Raw genomic sequence first — 20,725 nt, 5'->3', positions numbered from 1 at the left:
TGAGCTGGGGGCAGCTAGGTGGTACAGTGAATAAAGCACTGGCCCTAGATTCAGGAGGACCGGAGTTCAAAGCCAGCCACTTAACCCTAATTGCCCTGCAAAAGAAAGAAAGAAAGAAAGAAAGAAAGAAAGAAAGAAAGAAAGAAAGAAAGAAAGAAAGAAAGAAAGAAAGAAAGAAAGAAAGAAAGAAAGAGAAAGATCTGAGCTCAAACCCCATTTCTAAGACCTGGTACCCAACTGTCTTTGGGCAAATTACTTCACTCCTTCCCCACCAAAGGCAAAAAAACCATCCAAGACAAACAAAAGGCAAGGTATCTCAACACCTTAAACTCTTCTTTCCCCACAGAGAGCATGTGCTGTTTGACCTGAAAGAAGATGCAGGAGGAGGTAGGACCAAACTCAGTAATGGAAAAGTTTGTTGTTCAGTCCTTTCAGTCATGTCTAGCTCTTCATGACTCCATTTCAGGTTTTCTTGGCAAAGATAGTGGAATGGTTTACCCTTTCCTTCTCCAGCTCATTTTACAGACAAGGAAACTGAGGCAAATAGGGTTAAGTGACTTATGCAGGGTCACACAGCTGGTAAGTATCTGAGACCAGATTGAACTCTGGTCTTTCTGACTTCAGGTCCAGCATTCTCCCCACTGCACCACTTAGCTGCCCTATGGAAAAGTCTCGTCATCTATAAAATGAGACTGAACCAGGGGACTGCTGAGACCCCTTGCAGCTCCTAATCTATGATCCCATCCTCTGTGATTAAAATGGTTTGGGTACAGCCTACAGTGACCCAATGCATGACCCCTCCATGCCTTAATGATCCTCTTTGGGAGGTGCTAGGACCAAAAGTTGCATTGCCCTGTGGCCCATCTGGTGATGAACCTTCTGAGCTTAGCTAGGCTTAGTTGGCCTGCCCTTGGATGATAGGCACAGGCTAATGATGGTAATCAGCATTCATATACCACTGTAAAGTTTGCACTGGATTTTACATTTGTTATTTCATTTCATCCCCACAACAAGCAGGGCAGATGCTATTTTTTATCCTCATTCTACAGATAAAGAAACTGAGCCTGAAAGAAGTTAAGTGATTTGACCAAGATCTTACAGCTATTAAGCATCTGAGGCAGAATTTGAACTCATGTCTTCCTGACACCCAATCCAGGCCTGTACCTGCTGCACATGCCCAAGATTTATGCCTCTCCAACTTGGTAGGACCTGCCAGAGCTTGTATGCCACTGGCACGGTCATCTAGGGCCCACCTGTCTGCCACAATCAGGTACTTTGGTGGTCGGAATAATAAAATCCATAAAAGGTGGTCACTTAAGCAAGCAAAGGAGTAAATCATTTAGGAGGCAGCTGAAAAGAAGCCTTTTATGCTAGGCAAGCCCCAGTCTGGTGGGCTAGTGGCTGGGCAGGCAGGTTTTCATCTCTACTGCCAGCACAGAAAGAAAAAGAAATATGCAGCTGGCATCTGTGTGGGGAGGCTTGGAAACAGGAACAGAAACTTGGCTAGGACTGAATCCTGGGGCTTAAGCAGAAGGATGGGTAGGATGGGATGGGAAGTAACAGTCTCACACATCTGGAGTAATTGGTCCATGTCTGGGAGCTTTATAAGCATTGCTTCATTTAAGCCTCACAATGGCCCTGAAGGAGTGTAGGTATTATGGGCATTATAATCCCTTTTGGGGAAGCTAAGTGACTCAGTGGATAGATTGCCCAGACGTGGAGTAAAGAAAACTCATCTTCCTGAGTCTAAATCTGGCCTCAGACACTTACTAGCTGTGTGACCCTGAGAAGGTCACTTAACCCTATTTGCCTCAGTTTCCTCATCTGTAAAATGAGCTGGAAAAGAAGTGGCAAAACACCCCAGTATCTTTGCCAAGAAAACACGGAATGGGGTCATGAAGAGTCAGACACAACTGAAAGGAATAAACAAAAATCCATTTTTACACATAAGGAAACTGAAGTTGGGATAGGTTAAGTGACTTAGATACACATCTACTGAGTGCTTGAGGCAGAATTTGAACCTAAGTCCAAGTTAAATACCCTATCTACTATACCTTTGGTCTTGAAATATTTTTTGATTTTGTGTTTGTTTGTTTTTTTCAGTGAGGCAATTGGGGTTAAGTGACTTGCCTAGGCTCACACAGCTAGTAAGTGTAAAGTGTCTGAGGCTGGATTTGAACTCAGGTCTTCCTGAATCCAGGGCCAGTGCTTTATCTACTGTGCCACCTAGCTGTCCCTTCTAAACATTTCTGATCACACTTCAGAGGTGCGTTGGAGCCAGCTCCAATCAGTTCACAAGAGCCAGTTATAGATTTTCAGTGTGAGTATTTATACCTCAGGAATCAGCAATCACTACAAATCAGGGCATGATGGGGGGGGGGGGGCGAGGCAATGAGTGTTAAGTGACTTGCCCAGGGTCACACAACTAGGAAGTGTCAAGTGTCTGAGGCCAGATTTGAACTCAGGTACTCCTGAATCCAGGGCCGGTGTTTTATCCACTGTGCCACCTGGCCGCCCCATGATTTATTTTTCAATTGATTGCCTAGATTTAAGTGATAGAAAAAATGTTAATAATGTAAATTTAACTTAAAAGTGTGTGGTGGGGGCAGCTAGGTGGCACAGTGGATAAAGCACCGGCCCTGGATTCAGGAGTACCTGGGTTCAAATCCGGCCTCAGACACTTGACACTTACTAGCTGTGTGACCCTGGGCAAGTCACTTAACCCCCATTGCCCCGCAAAAAAAAAAAGTGTGTGGTGGTAGGGGGGCAGCTAGGTGGCACAGTAGATAGAGCACCAGCCCTGGATTCAGAAAGACCTGAGTTCAAATGCGGCCTCAGATACTTAACACTTACTAGCTGTGTGACCCTGGGCAAGTCACTTAACCCCAATTGCCTCACCAAAAAAAAAAAAAGTTTATGGTGGTGCCTGGCAGCTAGGTGGCGCAGTGGATAAAGCACCAGCCCTGGATTCAGGAGAACCTGAGTTCAAATCCAATCTCAGACACTTAACACTTATTAGCTGTGTGACCCTGGGCAAGTCACTTAACTCTCATTGCCCTGCAAAAACAAAGTGTATGATGGGTACATATTTTTCAGAGATTAATCATTAAATATTTACCGGCACATCACTGCCTCATCACAATATTTTTTGCCTGATAGGAATGCTGGAGGATGGGTTCGGAGTGAATTCCTCAATGACATCTGTGCAGTTGCTGCAGTGGTAGTAATATTATAAGTGCCCTGTGAGGCTGATGCCCAGCTTACCTTACACATCTACAGAAGAGGGTAAAGTAGGGAAATATAAGGTTGTAAGAGGTGATAGATATATGTGATTGGTTTGAAAACAAGCCCCATGATTGGCTATCTCAAGGAGGATGGGATACAACCCATCTTCCAACTTTCTGATTGGTTGATTGTATGTCTTGGGTTTGAGCCAATAGTCTTTTGGGGTCATGACAAATCACCTCTCCCAAGGGTCCCAGTCCCTACTTTGGAGACCACTACATATACCATACTTCCTCTCAGGGAAGCTCCAAGAAGCAGAATTAAGATAAGTGATGATGAAGACTAGAGGGAGAAAGATTTGGGGCTTAAAATCAGATTAAGTTTGAAGGATGATGAAACAAAGTCAGAAAAGGTACATGAATTGACTTCATTTAATCTTCAATGAATTGACTCACGTAAGGTCCCATATATACATATATAGTAGTAACATAAGGGATTTTGACTTCTAGTTAGCTGGAAATAAGCAATAACCTAGGGTACAACACAAAAGGGAATATAATAATTTTAAGGAAGTCCCTGAACCCCCTCTTCCCCTGAATAAAAAAGAGCCACATGCCATCCAGGAGCAACAGAGGAGCAATGGTATTCTTCATTACCTCCAGTGGCATGGAGAATTGCAAATCCCAGGCAAAGGGAGACAGTGATGCTTTTCCAACTTTAGGTTTGGCCCTGTCTCTTGCCGGGTCTTATTTCAGTCCCCTCTACGCTGTGGAGACAGAGCAGCAGTCAGACATCTATGTGTCCTGTTCCAGATGATGTCTCACACATAGATAAGTGCCTGCACAGACTCTGAATGTGAGGCTTTGGAAGCACCTTTGATATCTTCTATGTGGTAGAGTGGAGAACGTGCTCTATTTGCAGTTACAGGGTCCTAGCTTTTAGAACTGAATGGGCTCTTTAAACCCCATCAAGGACCCAAAGCTGCATTTTATGGAAGAAGAAACTGGGGCCCAGAGAGAGGGTGTGAATAACCCAGGGTCACATGGGGGTCAAACTGGTAGAGTTAGAGTTTGAAGCTAGATCCTCTTACTACAATCCCAGGATTCTTCCCCTCTAGAAGACTGAGCTAAAGGCCTAAGTCTGACAATTACTAGCAACTCACTTCACCTCTTTCTTTGTACTTCAATTTCCTTACCTGTCAAATGGGGGCTAGGAGAGAAGGGATGCTTTCAATACCTGTGGTACAGGGCTATGGTAGAGAAAACCCTTTGCAATGCTTAAGGTGCTATATAAATATGAGCCATTGTTATTCTTTAACCCAACCCTTACAGCCTTTACAGAAGAGGAAACTGAAGGTCCCTGCCTGGCCTAGATTTTGAGGGTTCTGGAAGATCCATAGGAAAAGCAACTGGCCCAAGAAATGATTTAAGAACCAGGAGGGTTCCCTTCACTAAAATAAATGCCTCCAATAGTTCTTATCCTAGGGTATAGTAATTCTTAGAAGCTTATCTGCTATTGAATTGGTCCCAGGTGTACATATTCAGAGTTTGGGGTTCAATTCTAGGTTCTTTTGAAAATTTTTAATAAACATTTTTATTTAAAATTTTGAGTTCCAAATTCTATCCCTCCTTCCCTCTCCCCCCACCCCGGGAAGTAAGCAATCAGATATAGGTTACACTTATGAATTATGTAAAACATTCCCATATTAGTCATTTTGTACAACAAAACTCAAAAGGAAAAAAATGAAAGTAAAAGATATCATGCTTCAGTCTCTGTTCAATCACTATCAGTTCTTTCTTTGGAGGTGGATAGTATGCTCCATCATTAGTCCTTTGGGATTGTCTTGGATCATTATATTGCTGAGAATAGTTAAGTCATTCACAGTTCTTCATCAAACAATATAGCTGTCTCTGTGCACATCATTCTTCTGGTTCTGCTCATTTCACTATGCATCAGTTTGTTTACATCTTTCCAGGTCTTTCTAAAATCATCCTGCTTGTTATTTCTTATAGCACAATAATATTCCATCACAATTATATATCACAGCTTGTTTAGCCATTCTCCAATTGATGGGCATTACTTTGATTTCCAATTTTTGAGGACCACAAAAGAGCTGCTATGAATATTTTTATACAAATAAATCTATTGGGGATGTTTTGGGGATACAAATAGGTACCAAATTCAAGGAAGAACATCAATAAGGTGGATCTTGAGCAGAGGAAAAAGAAGAGGATGATGAAAAGATAGGCAACCATGTCACATGAGAATCAACTGAAGAAACCAGAGTTTTTAACCTGTAGAGAAAAAAATGGTGGGATGGGAGTGGGGGGGGGGGGGAAGGGAAGACCATCATGGTTCTCATCAAATATTTAATGGTGTGGCATGAGGAAGAAAGGGTTAGACAAGTTCTGCTTGGTCCATCTGAACTAGACTAGAAGCAATGGGGGTAGATGCATAGAGGCCTGTGTAAGCTTAATATAAGGAAGAAATTCCTAACAATCAGAGCTGAAATGGGCAGCCTTGATCAACAGTGAGTTCTGCATTTCTGCCAGTCTTTAAGTAGAAGTTGGATAATCCGTTGTCAAGGGCATTGAAAAAGGCATGGCTTGGACCAGGTCACCTCTAAGGCTAGTTCTACCTCTGGAACTCTATGATTCTGAGAAGTAGCAGCAAAAGACAAGAGGAGGACTTCTCTAAGTACTCCCATAAGAAGGAGCACTCCTCCCGACACCCTCATGACCACAGATGGGACTCTACTAAATTTCTTTGGTTTGCAGCATGCCTGGGGACATGTATACCTTCTATAGAATTGGCCAGACTGAAGAGAGACCACCCAGATTTTCAAAGGTTGACAGGAGAATCCCAAAAAATCTAAGCAAAATCAATCTGAACTCTAGAAAATAAGATGTGGCAGAGGTCGTGCTGTAGGTGGTCTCTCACTTCTCTGCTTCCCGCAGCTTAGCTCTTGAGCAGCTGATCATTTGTTTCTGTAGAAATTAGAAAGGAAATAGAGAAGAAAACCTGCAATTCTGTCAAATAACCCTTTGTAAGAGAACAGTGAGTGAACTGCTTCTGGGAAACCATGTTCTCATGGGAAATGTATCAGATTTGAAGTGAGGGGACCTAGGTTCTAATCCTGCCCTGGGCAAATCACTTCATCCCTCCTGACCTCCATTTCCTTCTCTGTAAAATGAGGAAGTTGGAGTAGATCAGGAGTTCTTAATAGTGTGTGTGTGTGTGTGTGTGTGTGTGTGTGTGTAAAATGGACCCCTTTTCACAATGCCTACATTCTTTTTTTTTTTTTTTTTTAGTGAGGCAATTGGGGTTAAGTGACTTGCCCAGGGTCACACAGCTAGTAAGTGTTAAGTTTCTGAGGCTGGATTTGAACTCAGGTACTCCTGAATCCAGGGCCGGTGCTTTATCCACTACGCCACCTAGCTGCCCCACAATGCCTACATTCTTAAAGGAAATGCTAAATTTTAATTAAAGGTTAGTGAAAAGAAAGATATATTTTTCCAATCGAAGTTAATGAATCACCTGAAAGCTATCCTCACACCCTTCCTTGGTGGGGGGAGGGGGTTGTCTATGGACCCCAGATTCTGGAGCAGATGAGTCCAAGAGTCCCTTATAGCTCTAGAATCTAGACAAAGATCGATCAAGGAAGTTTACAAAGTGTTTTCTATGTAACTATTCCATGAGATAAATAATGCAAGTCTCCCCATTTTACAGAGAACGGAAACTGAGGTCCAGAAAAGTGAAATTACTTAAGGTCATATGCTTATGGAGTTGCAGAACTGGAGCTCCAAGCCAGGTCTTTGAATTGAAACTCAGTCATCTTCCCACTACACTCTCCAAGACCAGAAGACTTGGCATAGCAGAAAAATATTGAATCGAATAATACATCACTGTCATGGGGGGTGAACTGGAGTGAGGGATCAATAATATCTACATATGGTGTAATGGCAAAAGGACTGGACTCAAATTCAGTGTACAAGTCCTAGCTTCCCCTTATTCTATGACAATGAGAAATCGTTTCTCCTTTCTCAAGCTAAGCTCAAGTTATTCATCTATAAAGTTTTTTTTTAATCCTTTTGCATTACCCACCTCACAGGATGGCCGTAAGGAAAACTCTTTCTAAGTTGTAAAGTGCTAAATAATCGTTAGTTTATGTATTTCTGTTTGAAAGAGAAGATAAAACTGAAAAATAAAGATAGCATTCAGAATAGGCTCGGATGGGGCTAGCTCTCCCCGAGGGCTAGTTCTGGAAGGGGCTTGCAGGAACTAGAGGAAGAGGGAATACTCTATCTCTGAAAAAGTTTACAGTTGTATTTTCATATACCTTTCCTTCCCTCTCTTTTCCTCTCTTCTCTGTATGTGTGTGTGTGTGTGTGCCTCTACCTGTCTGTGTGTACATGAATATGAGTGTCTCTCTCCCCTTAGCCCTCTCTAGCCCCTAACAAGAGTTTCAATGGATACCCCCCCAAAGAATGGTCTAATGAGACCCTGAAAAAAACACCCTTGCCACTTCTTCCCTATCTTTCTTTTTTTGGTTTTGGTTTTTGTTTTTGTTTTTTTGCAGGGCAATGAGGGTTAAGTGACTTGCCCAGCCAGGGTCACACAGCTAGTAAGTGGCAAGTGTCTGAGGCCAGATTTGAACTCAGGTCCTCCTGAATCCAGGGCCGGTGCTTTATCCACTACACCACCTAGCTGCCCCCTTTTTGTTTTTGTTTTTTTTTTTATTTTTCTGGGTTTTTTCCTATGTACCTTTCTTTATGTTCCCTATACTTACTACAGTGCCTGACACACAGTAGGTACTTAATAAATGCTTGTTGACTGACTGACTCATTGACTTCCCCAAGGTTCTTTTCACTATAAAATCTCTCCACTTCAATCTGTGATTATGAATCTTCCCTCTTTCCTTTGAACAGTCACCCCTCCCCATCTGTATCATCTCTGGGTATCTCTCCTGTTTGACTTTAGTACATGAGTCACAGGTTAAAATAACTAAAGCTTAGTTCTTCTTGCAAGGTAGTCATCAGAATGAATTAACTCCCATTATTCACCTACAGTGTTTTGTTTCCTTGAACTAAAACTCTGAGCTTCAATTTCCTCCAATTGATCATGTATTTTGATTTCCTATGCCAAATAGACAAACCTGATATCAGTAGGACTCTGAATTCTTAGGTACAATTCGCTAATAAGCACCCTTAACCAAAGTCAAAAAATTCTCAGCTCATAATATGGTGAGCGCGTTTAAGAGAAATATGTGAAGACAGAAGGAACCTCTGTATGGTGGTTCTAAGATTTTGTGATGCCTAGGGTTCTAAGGTTCTAGGATTCTCTCATTTTAAAGTTAAATGTTTTGTACTCTACAGACCATCCATCTCATCATCCCATTCAACACACCTCTACCCTAACCCCACTGGCAAAGCCAGGCCACACACACATAGCTTTCAAATTAGTCCCTCCTACATGGATATAGCTGGAAGCAAACCAAGGTCAGCTCCCTCTGCAGATGGGTCCCATGGCAGCAGGAAAGGAGAGTGTTGGCCGAGGCACCAGACCCCAACAGTGTCAAAGGAATCTATGGTCAGAGATAACTGCTCATTGCCTGGGGCAGCTGCTGCCAGGGAAGGAGAGAGGGAGGGACCCTGGGACCCAGCTGTCAGTTTGGCTTCAGGGCACCATCAGGAGCTGCCAACATATGAGATAGGCAGCTTGGCCCAGCAGGCCCACACACGTCAGGAGATGGGTAGGCTTGGAGGTGGCCAGACTGAGAGCTCTCCCCCACTCCAAGAGCTCACTCACAGGGACATCATCAATCCCATCTGTCCCCTTCTTTGCCTTCCCATGGTTGCTATCCTAATTCTTTATCACAGACTATGGCATCAGTCCCCTAATCATTCTCTCTACCTCCAAAACAGATTATCACACATTGCTACATTAAGCTTCTAAAACAGAGTTCTAGTCCCATCACTCCCTACTCGAAAATTTTGAGTGGCTCCCAATTGTCTATGGAAGAACTTCCAAGTTCCTTATAGTGTAGAGCTATAGAGAAAGTTCCTCGGGGCAGCTAGGTGGTGCAGTGGATAGAGCACTGGCCTTGGATTCAGGAGGACCTGAGTTCAAATCCGGCCTCAGACACTTAACAATTACAAGCTGTGTGACCCTAGGCAAGTCACTTAACCCCAATTGCCTCATGGAAAAAAAATAAAAGAAAGTTCCTCTACTAAACAGCACTAACCTCAAACAATTCATATAAAGGAAAGGACCAATTTTTCACATTGTCAAGCAGGATACCATTCCTCAAGTGCACTTTCACTTTCCCACCCCAACCTAGAATGCCTGATTCCCTTTTCCTCCCCTTTCTCCACCACATTTCCATTCATCAAAATTCCCTTGTTAATTCCTTTGAGATACTGAAGGGTTAAAAGCAAAGCTCCATTTAAGACATTGCCCAGTTGATGGGCAGTGAAGTAAGCAAATCTGGGAGAATAATTTAAACTATAACAACATTACAAAAAAATAGCTTTGAAAAACTTAAAAACTCTGAGCAATGTCCAAGGACTAGACATGGTCTAGATGATTGCAGAGGACCGATGATAAAGCAAGCTACCCAACTCTTGATTGAAAGGAGATGGACTCAGGGGCAGCTAGGTGGCGCAGTGGATAAAGCACCCCTCTGGATTCAGGAGTTCCTGAGTTCAAATACGGCCTCAGATACTTGACACTTACTAGCTGTGTGACCTTGGGCAAGGCACTTAACCCTCATTGCCCTGAAAAAAAAAAGAAAGGAAGGAAGGAAGGAAGGAAGGAAGGAAGGAAGGAAGGAAGGAAGGAAGGAAGGAAGGAAGGAAGGAAGGAAGGAAGGAAGGAAGGAAGGAAGAAGAAAGAAAGAAAGAAAGAAAGAAAGAAAGAAAGAAAGAAAGAAAGAAAGAAAGAAAGAAAGAAGGAAAGAAAGATGGACTCAAGACAGAATGAAAGACACATTCTGGACACTATGCATATTTGTTACAAAAGTTTTATTTTTCTTTCTTCTTTTTTCCAGTGGAGGAGGGGGAAAGTAGACAGGGGAGACTATAAATATTTGTTGACTATTTTAAAATAACATTTAATTTTTAAAACTTTGCTGATTATTTCTTTGGTATTGTGCTTGACTTTTTCCTCTTCCTAACCTCTGCCATTCAGTTGACTTTCCCACCCTATAGTCCCCCAGACAGGAAGGAAGGAAGGAAGGAAGGAGGGAGGGAGGGAGGGAGGGAGAGATGAAGAGGAGAGAGGGAAGGAAAAAGCATTTATTAAGCATTTATTATAAGCAAGGAACTATGCTAAGTTCTAGTAATGCAAAAACAAAAACGAGACCATTCCTGCCCTCAAGGAGCTTACATTCTACTAATAGAGACAATACATATAGGGTAATGGTGGTAGTGAAAGGAATTTTTGGTATGGGGATTCACAGAGTTGATACAAAAGGCATCCATCTGACAAGGTCCAGAAGCAAGAGATGGAAAGGGGAAGGAGAGAGAGGGATTGTTGGGTGGGGCAGAAAGTGAACAGATGACAAGATGTGGGCCAAGTGAGAAAAGAAGAAGGGTTGGATAAGGTATGAACTAGTGCAATGCTGACTAGATGGAGCAGGCTAACTGGGTTTGCATTCATTCCCTCAACAATCAAGATATTTATATGAGATGGCTATCTAAAAGGAGGCCTTGAGAAGTCCCCTTAGAGATCTTGAAGAATTATTTGGAAGAGTCAAGATTCCCAAACTAATGAACCTGCTTTCTTCCTTCTACCTCAGCATCCATTCATTCATCCCAGCCCATAGTCTTCATGGGTTTCTATGGCTGTGAACAAATCTATCTCCTTCTGCTTTGAGTGAGGCACTCCTGTTTCTTGTTTTCTAAGTTTAGATGTTTACTACTATAAGCTCACCTGAAGATGAGAACTGTTTATCTAAACTTTGTGTCTCCTCTAGTGCTTTGGACTGTGGACTACACACTTCAATTCATGATTCAGAAGCGGAAGTTGTTTTTCATATACTAAGTATAAATGAATGAATGAATGAATGAATGAATGAATGAATGCATTATAGCTGCTAATACAGTACTTAACTAAGTCCAATAGAGCAGGCTTAAATGCTGCCCAAGAGACCCATATTTCTCTGAGAAGAGCCTGAGGCTGTCCCAGCTCTCACACTCTCAATCCTTAGCCCAATTGCTACCTGGATGTCCACTTCCCCACAGGTATGGGGAGCTGATCCAAGGTCCCTAGCTTTTTGTAATCTGATCTGTACCTCGGTTTCATTTAAAATCATGGGCTACTAGAAAGACAGAGATGGAATAGATCTTAGAAATTAGGAAATTTAGAATGCCAGAGCTGGACTAGGAGGACCCTTAGGACATAGCCCAAGGAGTTCGGAGCTGAAAGGAGCTTTAGAAAATGGAACATGTGATGTCAGAGGTGAAATGGACAATAGGCTATAGAAGATAGAATTCAAAGCTGAAGCCAGAGGGAACCTGAGAATATGGAATATAAGAATTTCAAATCTGGAAGCGACTTTAGACCATGAAATATAGAATGACCAAAATGGGAGAGGCCTTAGAACATGGTACATCAAATGGCAGAACAGAAAGAGACCTTAAAACATGAAACCTGCAATCCCAGGGCTAAAATAGACCTAAAAACAAAGAATTGCAGAGCTGGAAAGGACCTTAGAATGTGTCTAATTTGACCCCTTCAATTTACAGATGGGAACACTGAAGACCCAGAGAGGTGGGTGACTCATCCAAGGTCACACTAGCAAGTCAGTGACATATCCAGGTGCAGAAGTCAGACCTCCTGGCTCCCGGACTGGCATTCTCATAATGTGGCCTCTCTCCTCCTCATCAGCAACATTCCTAATTGACCCACTGAGCTTTCAGACTATTAAACCGTACTGGCTTTTATGTTCCTCCAATAGATTAGAGGAAACTTGGCAGTTATCTTTCTGCACAGCTTTAAGTACACATGTTTCCCAATCTTTACAGATTTAATTGTCTATAAAATTACTGTGTGTAAATCCCATATGGGCCGTTTCTGACCACTGACCTCTAGAATGTCAGCGGCTGAAGATTCTTTCCAGCTGTTGTCCCATGACTAGGTCAAGAAAGGTGATTACATGGGAGGCTCTAAAATCTCCTGTTCATTCCTTCATCCAATCACCCAGAGGCCTCAGCAGAAAAAGAGTCTCAGTCCTTCCTGACTATTGACAGTGGGGACCCAGCAGAGGCCCGACAAGTCAAGAGTTGTTGGATCATACTTTTGGGACCCAGAAGGAACATGTATAGGTCATTTAATCCAGGATGTCTCAACCCATTTTGTGCCATGGACACCTTTGGCAGTATGGTGAAGCCCATGAAGCCCTTTTTGGAATAATGTTTTTAAATGCATAAAATAAAACACAGAGGACTACAAAGAAAACCAATTATATTGGGATACAATTATAAAAATTTATTTTTTTAAAAAGTTCACAGATTCCAAGTTAAGAAGCCTTGATCTAACCTAACTTCCTTTTCTAAATGAAACCGGGGCCTAAAGGGAAGAAGTAGCTGGCTAAAAACCACATAGGAAGTGAATGAAAGAGCAGAAACTCAAATCCAAATGCTTGTCATGGAGATAACCAATCAATCAATCAAGAAGCATTTGTTAAGTGATTGATAGGTGGCAAGCACTGTACTAAGCTCTGGAGATACAAGGACATAAATGAAACATTCAGTCCCATCCTCAAGGAAGTCGCATTCTAAAGAGGGAAACAGCATATACGCGTTTAAATATATGAAATAGGAACAAAATAAAGAAGAGACAATTGAGGGATAGAGTAAGGAAGACAGTAACAGCAGGGCAATCAGGAAGTGGCATGTGAATTGAGCTGTAAAGCAAACCAGGGAGGTGAGGTGAGAACATGTTCATAATATGAAAGATATCCTGGATGAAAGCAAGGAGATAAGAGAGAGAATGTTGTATGTGAGGAACAGCAAGAAAGCCAGTTTGGCTAGACAAAAGACTGCATTAAACAGGGTTAAGTATGATAAAGCCAGAAAGGTTGGGTTGGAGCCAGGAAATAATGAATAGTAAACGTCAAACAGGGGATTTTGCATTTGATCCTAGAAGCAATAGGGAGCCACTGCTGGTTTTTTGAGCAAGAGAATGATGTGGTCAGACCTGTGTTTTAAGAATAGCCTGTTGTTGGGGGCAGCTAGCTGGCACAGTGGATAAAGCACCGGCCCTGGATTCATGAGGACCTGAGTTCAAATTTGGCCTCAGACACCTGACACTTACTAGCTGTGTGACCCCGGGCATATCACTTAATCCTCATTGCCCCAGGAAAAAAAAAAAAAAAAGAATAGCCTGTTGTCAGCTGTGGGGGGAGGTGGATTGGGAAAAGGGAGGGACTTGAATTGTGGAGACTGATTAGGAGACCATTGTAGGAGTCCAATACTCAATTCAGTTTAATTCGACAAAGATTTACTGAGCACCTACTATACGCAAGTTGATGTGCTAGATGCGGAGTATGAGGACCTGATTTTCCATCTGGCGGAGGAAGTAGATCGGGGTAAAGAGAAGAGAGTATGGCATACAGTACACCCAATTATTATACAAAATTAATTGATAAGGGGGAGAGGACAAACAAATAGGGAGGTCAGAGAACACTTCACATAAGAGATTGCACCTGAGTTGATTCTTGAAGGACAAGGATTTAGAGATGGAGATGAAAAAATATAAGGACAAAGAAAAAATAAGAAGAGAGGCAGTATGAGATATTGGATAGAGGGCTGGACTTGGGAGTCAAGAAGAGCTGAGTTCAAATCCTACCTCAAATATAATAATTGTGTGACTCTAGCATCTATGGATACCTGTTTCCTTTTAAACAAGAGAACTGGAGACCTCCAAGGTCCCCTGTAGCTCTAACCCTATGAGGCTATGAGTATATTCCAAGCATGAGATAAGATAGCAGATTTAACATTCTATTTTCTAATGACCTTTCCTGCACTGACATACTACATTCTAAAATCCCTTCCAGTTCATGAAGTCAATTTTTCTATTAATTCTCTTAGTCTGATTCTGGATTAGGCTAGCCCAATGTCACTTCCCCACAATGTGCTGACCTGAAGATCAGGTTGGACCTAGTCAGGGAATCCTTTCTCTCTACTACCTAGGACCAGCCAACTCAATCCATTTGTTCCCTGGATATCGATTCTTTTTTTTCCCCCTACCACCATGAAAAATGATTTGTGAGGTGTTCTCTCCCTGTTTAAACTTGGGAAGATATTGTTCAAGGACTCGCCGTGATGTTTCTCTAACTGACAGCTTTATTGGGTAATAGCCGCTGATGTTATATGTGTACTCAGATAGTCAGGCCTTTTTATACTGTGTGTGTTCCCATAAAAATGATTGGTTTTAAGTTGTTATTCTAATATTGCTGTGATTGTAACATTGGAGCCGACAGTCTCCAAAGTAGATGTGTATCGAAGGCTGATTAATAGAAGCAAGGTGGTTCCATCAAGTTCTCTGCTGCTGGGGCGTGGAGCTAGCAAACAGCCTTCTGTTGGCCATAAAATGGTCCCATAGTGGCAAGGGGGGACCCAGTCCCTATTGTTTTTATTTTATCATAAAGATAATAATTAATAAGTGATAATATCATAAATAATAACACTGGCCCAAATAGATAAAAACGTCAGCTCATCCTGGAGAGAGAGACAGAGAGAGAAAGAGAAACAGGACTGAGACAAAGAGGAAAAGAAGGGGGAAAGATGGGAGGGAGGGGTGGGAAGAGGAAGGAAGGAAGGAAGGAAGGAAGGAAGGAAGGAAGGAAGGAAGGAAGGAAGGAAGGAAGGAAGGAAGGAAGGAAGGAAGGAAGGAAGGAAGGAAGGAAGGAAGGAAGGAAGGAAGGAAGGAAGAAAGAAAGAAAGGAAGGAAGGAAGGAAGGAAGGAAGGAAGGAAGGAAGGAAGGAAGGAAGGAAGGAAGGAAGGAAGGAAGGAAGGAAGGAAGGAAGGAAGGAAGGAAGGAAGGAAGGAAGGAAGGAAGGAAGGAAGGAAGGAAGGAAGGAAGGAAGGAAGAAAAAGAGAGGGAAGAAGGAAGGGAGGGAGGAAGGCAAATAGGAGAAGGTAGAAAGATCAGAGCACCTCCTACCTTCCTCCTTAGCTGTGTTTGTTCTCAGATAGAAGACCAGCTGGTATTCTTTCGAAAGTTTCAGTGCTGGAACCAGGAATGAAAATTGTTCACATCAGATGTCTTCAAGCTACAACCCTTCTCCTCATCCATCATTTTCACATTTATTAACCACACCCAGCTTGGCCCCTAAATGACTGTGTGACCTTATACAAATCACTCCCTTCTTCATCTATAAAATGAAGAGGTTAGATCAGGTGATCTCCAATGTCCTCACCAAGTGCGGCCTTGGTCCTGACATAGAAAAGGTCTGAATCTGAAACAGTCTAAGTTCTTTCCTTCCGAACTGGTACTACCACCATCTAATGACCAGGAGACCAGAAACTCCTCCTTCCCACCCCACCCTCCATTTGTCCCCACTTTCAACTAGGCCAATTGCGTTAAAGGGATTTTTTTTTTCTGGAAGATTATTTAACCATAATGTTCCTACATAACTAAATGTAAAAACTTATGATTTTATTGCCATTTACTAAGAATTGCAAAGAATACTTACTGCTTTTTCTCTCCTTGAGCCTCCGAGGACAGAGCAGTCTAGGGAAACCCAGTTAAAAATAGTAGTCTACATTTAGGATTGTAGATATAGATCAGGAAGTGACTTCAGAGGCATCTAATCCAATTCTGTAATTTTACAAATGAAAAAACTGAGAAATAAGGAGATTGACTTATCCAAGGTCACACTGGTAAATATTGTGCTCTACAGTTCAGAAATCCCTCTCCTCACACGCATAGATGTCATTCTTCCCATTTTACAGATGAGAAACTGAGGCTCAAGCAAAATGCCTCACAAGGGTCACACAGCTACTAAGGGGCAATGCTGGGGCTTGAATCCTGGTACTACACCCTCAGATTTAGCACCTAAAGGAAATTTCAATTGTCAAGCACATACCCCACCTCCATTTTTAAAGTTGAAGAAACGGAGGCCGGGCAAAATGAATTTGCTCAAGAACACAGAAGAGTAAGTGGCAGGGAGAGGACTTGAGCCTGCATATCTTGATTCCAGATGAATTGTCCCTCCCATCAGCCATGAGGGTTTTCTTATTTGTGTGGATGTAACTTAAAGTCTGTCCCCTCGCTCTGCGGCTCTCTTGCACCGCCCCCTCCCCGTTCTGCCCCTTTCATGACTGGGTGGAATGGTGTTGCTTCCCAGGCTAGGAGATCTCATGGTGTAGACAGAGCCTGAGCTCATTAAGGGAGAGTAACAAGGAAAGTGCTAATTAGGTTTCAGGGATGAACAGATGCTCAGGCTATTTAGGAGGCTCTGTGGCTAAGTGGTGTCCTGGGGCCGGGTACGGTTTCCCGTTCATTTGATTAGAAGGTATGGCTGAAACACGAGGGCTTAGGTGCTAACACAATTAGTCACTCCTACATCATCAGGTCACCAGGGGAGAGGGGGAAAGGAAAACAATTACTGTGATCTAGCTGCAAACATATCACAGTGACTTCCCAGGCAATATTCCCTCAGAATTCAGACTCAGCTAGAGAGGGGTTTTGCCCACTGAGACCATCGTTATCACACTTGGGATCAAAGAAAGGAAAGCCAGAAATGTCCTGGAGGGCAGTGGGTTTAGGGAACGCGCAGGATTAAAATCGTAAATCACAGGTCATAGGCTGTTAGAGCTGGACGGCACCTTAGAATGGAGAATTACATACCTGAAAGGGAATTTAGAACACAATAGCAAAGCTAGGTGGGTGGACTTTAAAATAAAGGACCATACCCCCTAAAGCCTCCTCACTTCTGAGCCCCTAGAAAAGTACTCCAAGGTCAAGGTACTCTATAGATCAGCTCCCACTCGGTTCACCAGTCCATATTAAAGTGCTTATTTTCACTAATTCAACAATAAACATTTATTAAGCACCCATCTGCTATATTCTAGGCACTGTGCTGGGCCCTGGAGGTACAAAGATAAATCAGCAAAAAAAAAAAAAAAAAATCCCTGCCCTCAAATGGCTCACATTCTACAGGTAGAAAACATCTTCATCTGGACACCTTGCTAACTAAATTACTTCCCTCCTCTTTCCTTTTCCATTACGAGGCAGTGGGAAAGGAACAGAACTAAGCCAACCAGAGAGGACATATTAATTCAGAGCAAAAGATGTTTAATTTTTTTTTTGTGGGTCAATGAAGGTTAAGTGACTTGCCCAGGGTCACACAGCTAGTAAGTGTCAAGTGTCTGAGACTGGATTTGAACTCAGGTCCTCCTGAATCTAGGGCCTGCGCTTTATCCACTGCGCCACCTAACTGCCCCCAAAAGATGTTTAATTAACAGCAAATTAAGCAGCCATGTGAGCTCTCATCCCGCGCCCCTCCCCACTTCCTACAGGAGTATACTGTTAGTATAGGTTATCCCTCCATCAGTGGGAGGAATGAATACACACTGGCAGAAAACACAGCATGGAAGAAAGTAGGATGTAGGACGTAGGATGTGGCCCAGCAAGTGACCTGACCCAAGGCCCTCATCACAATGAAGGCTAGCTTTGTTCTGAGAGGGGAACTCCAGAGATCCTAAGTTCATGAAGAGTCTATCAGAGCATCTTGGCCACATCCCTCATTTTAGAGATTAGGAGACTAAGGCCTAAAGAATGATTTGCCCAAGATACCAAGTAGTTGAGCCAGTATTCAAACCCAGAACACAGGACCATAGTTCTAGAGCAGGAAGGGTCCTCACAGACCAACTATTCCAAACCATTTGTTTGACAGATGAGTAAACTGAGGCAGAGAGAAGTTAAGTGACTTGCCCAAGGTCAAGTAGGCAGTAAACATTAAAAGTAGGACAATGCACCAGGATTTACTTGCACAAGGAAGGGAGGCTGTCTGCAAGACCAGAGAAGGTCACCAGTGCATGGCCCTCTTTGGGGTAAGTGGGGTAGCTTGTTCCACCTGCTCTTAGAGCCTGTCATTCAGTTCCAAAGCCTAGGAATTCCAGGAAGCCTCCCCAGGTCATGGTGGCTCATCTTCCTCCAGATTCCCAGAACCCTGACTGTCTGTTAAGTGCTGCAGTGGGGTGCAAACAGTGATAGACTTAAAATGAGCAGATTTCAGTTGCAATTCTAGCTCTGTCACTTCCTACCTGTGTGGCCTTGGACAAGTCACTTAACCTCTGTGGACTCTGAGAACTCTTCCAACTCTAGGCCTATGATTGTGTATAACTACTTTTATTATTAATAAAGTCATTAAATTTTTCATGTATATATTTCTTTCCCCAATTAGACTTAAAGCTTAATTAGGATAATAAACAATGTATTTTTATTTATAATAATCAGTTCATAACTATTCTCTATCTACCACACCAGGGTTTTATAAACTATTTCTTAATATTAGGGGTACCAGTAGGAGTTCTTTGGCTTTCTGGACACATTTTTAAGTTTAATTTGCTGTCTAAATGCTTACCTGAAAGTAGAGTCTGTGATCTCTGGGAGAGACAAAGGAAGAAGTGCCCTTTCCTGGCCTGAAAGTCAGGGGGCCACAGCCCACTTGGAAGGGAAAGAGGGCAGCAGTGAGTCATTGACATCCATCTAGCTATTTCTCCCTCAGGAATTTTCTAATGACCCATCAATCCTGTACCAGATGTGTGGCTTTGAGAAAATCACTTCTCCTGTCTGGGCCTCAGCTGTCTTTTTTGCAAAGTGAAGAGACTGAACCTAAGGTCTATTTCAGCTCCGACAGTGGATAATTCTAGGGAGGAACAGAGGACAGTCCGGGTTGAGAGTGGGGCTGAGTTGGCAGCTAACAGTACAAACCACTCAACCCGGGTTCAGTGCTGAAGATTTGTATGCCTGAGGCTACTTGTTGGCTATTTTGACCCTTCTTGATGTAGGACAGCTGTATGCCACTGAAGCCTGTGTGGGTCTACCACAGAACTATGACCTCATACTCTGGACTTTCCCATTTCCAGTAATGGCCCCATTAAAACACATTGATGTTTCCCTTAGGACTTCACTCCTTGCCCAACCTAACCTGCTCACTTCTAAGGTCTCTCCCACATCTAAAGTCTCTCTATGACTCATTCAAGCCAATGGCTGAGAATATTGTAATTTAATGGAGGTTTCCTAAGAAGTGAACAACATTTGGGATGAGGGAAGCTTTCAGCAGTTCTCTCAAATGATTGGCAAATATATTCCACCTCCCAAGCTTTTTCACTAATTTCACCTTCTCATCTGGCCCACTCCTGCATAAATTCTACTTTCTCATCCATTCTCCTCCCCTACCTTCTCCATTTTCCCAATCAATTTCACCTCCTTCTCTCCTCATATCTATCATCTATTAAGAGATAGCATGGGGCAGCTAGGTGGGACAGTGGATAAAGCACTGGCCCTGGATTCAGGAGGACCTGAGTTCAAATCCAGTTTCAGACACTTGACACTTACTAGCTGTGTGACCCCGGGCAAGTCACTTAACCCTCATTGCCCCACAAAAGAGAGAGAGAGAGAGAGAGAGAGAGAGAGCATAATACAATGAAAAGAGTGCTGAATTTGGAGTCAGAAGACCTAGATTTCTTTTGCTACTTACTACCTTTTTGAGCAAGACCCTCAACATCTCTGTGCCTCAGTTTCCTCATCTGTAAAAATGAGAAGCACATATTAGATTGCTTCTCAAGTCACTTCCAGTTCTAAATCTACAATCCTATTTTTCCTTTGCCCTCCATGATAGCTTTCTGAGATTGGGAACAATATAAACGAAACCTGGATTCATGTTATGTTATGACCATGTCATTCTGACTACCTAGAAGAATCTCAGCCTAAGGGAAAGACCTCAGTACACTGAAAGGATCATAGATTTAGGAAACTTTAAAGGCCGACTAATTCAACCTCCTCATTTTAAAGATGGCATGGATAAGAAGGCTGCAATGTGCATTGTCAGGAGGGCTCACATCAATAAGAATACAGATCAGTGGATGTAGAGTAGCTGCAGCTACCCCTATGGAAAATAAGATCTCTGGGCAACATAGTTTGAATTCCAATTTAATCAAGAAATCATAGAATCATGAGAATCCCTGAGTTCGAAGGAGCCTCTGAGGGTGATCTAATCCAACCCCAGCCAGAACAATAATCCTGTCTACAACATGTCCAAGAAATGGGCTGTCAACCTCGAATCTTTTACCTCTCAAAGGAGCCCACTGCACTTTCGGATGACTTGCATTGTTAAGAGGGTTTTCTTTCCCCCCCTTACATCACGTCTAAATCTGCCTCTTTTTAATGTCTCCCTAACTGTGCACTTTAAGCTCCTGGTTCTATACTCTCAGAACAACAAGCCCGATATGTCTTCTATCCATCAGCCCTTCCTATATGAAGACA

This window comes from Dromiciops gliroides, chromosome 1, assembly GCF_019393635.1.
Source record: "Dromiciops gliroides isolate mDroGli1 chromosome 1, mDroGli1.pri, whole genome shotgun sequence".
Taxonomy (NCBI): domain Eukaryota; kingdom Metazoa; phylum Chordata; class Mammalia; order Microbiotheria; family Microbiotheriidae; genus Dromiciops; species Dromiciops gliroides.
Note: the sequence above shows the minus strand (reverse complement) of the source record.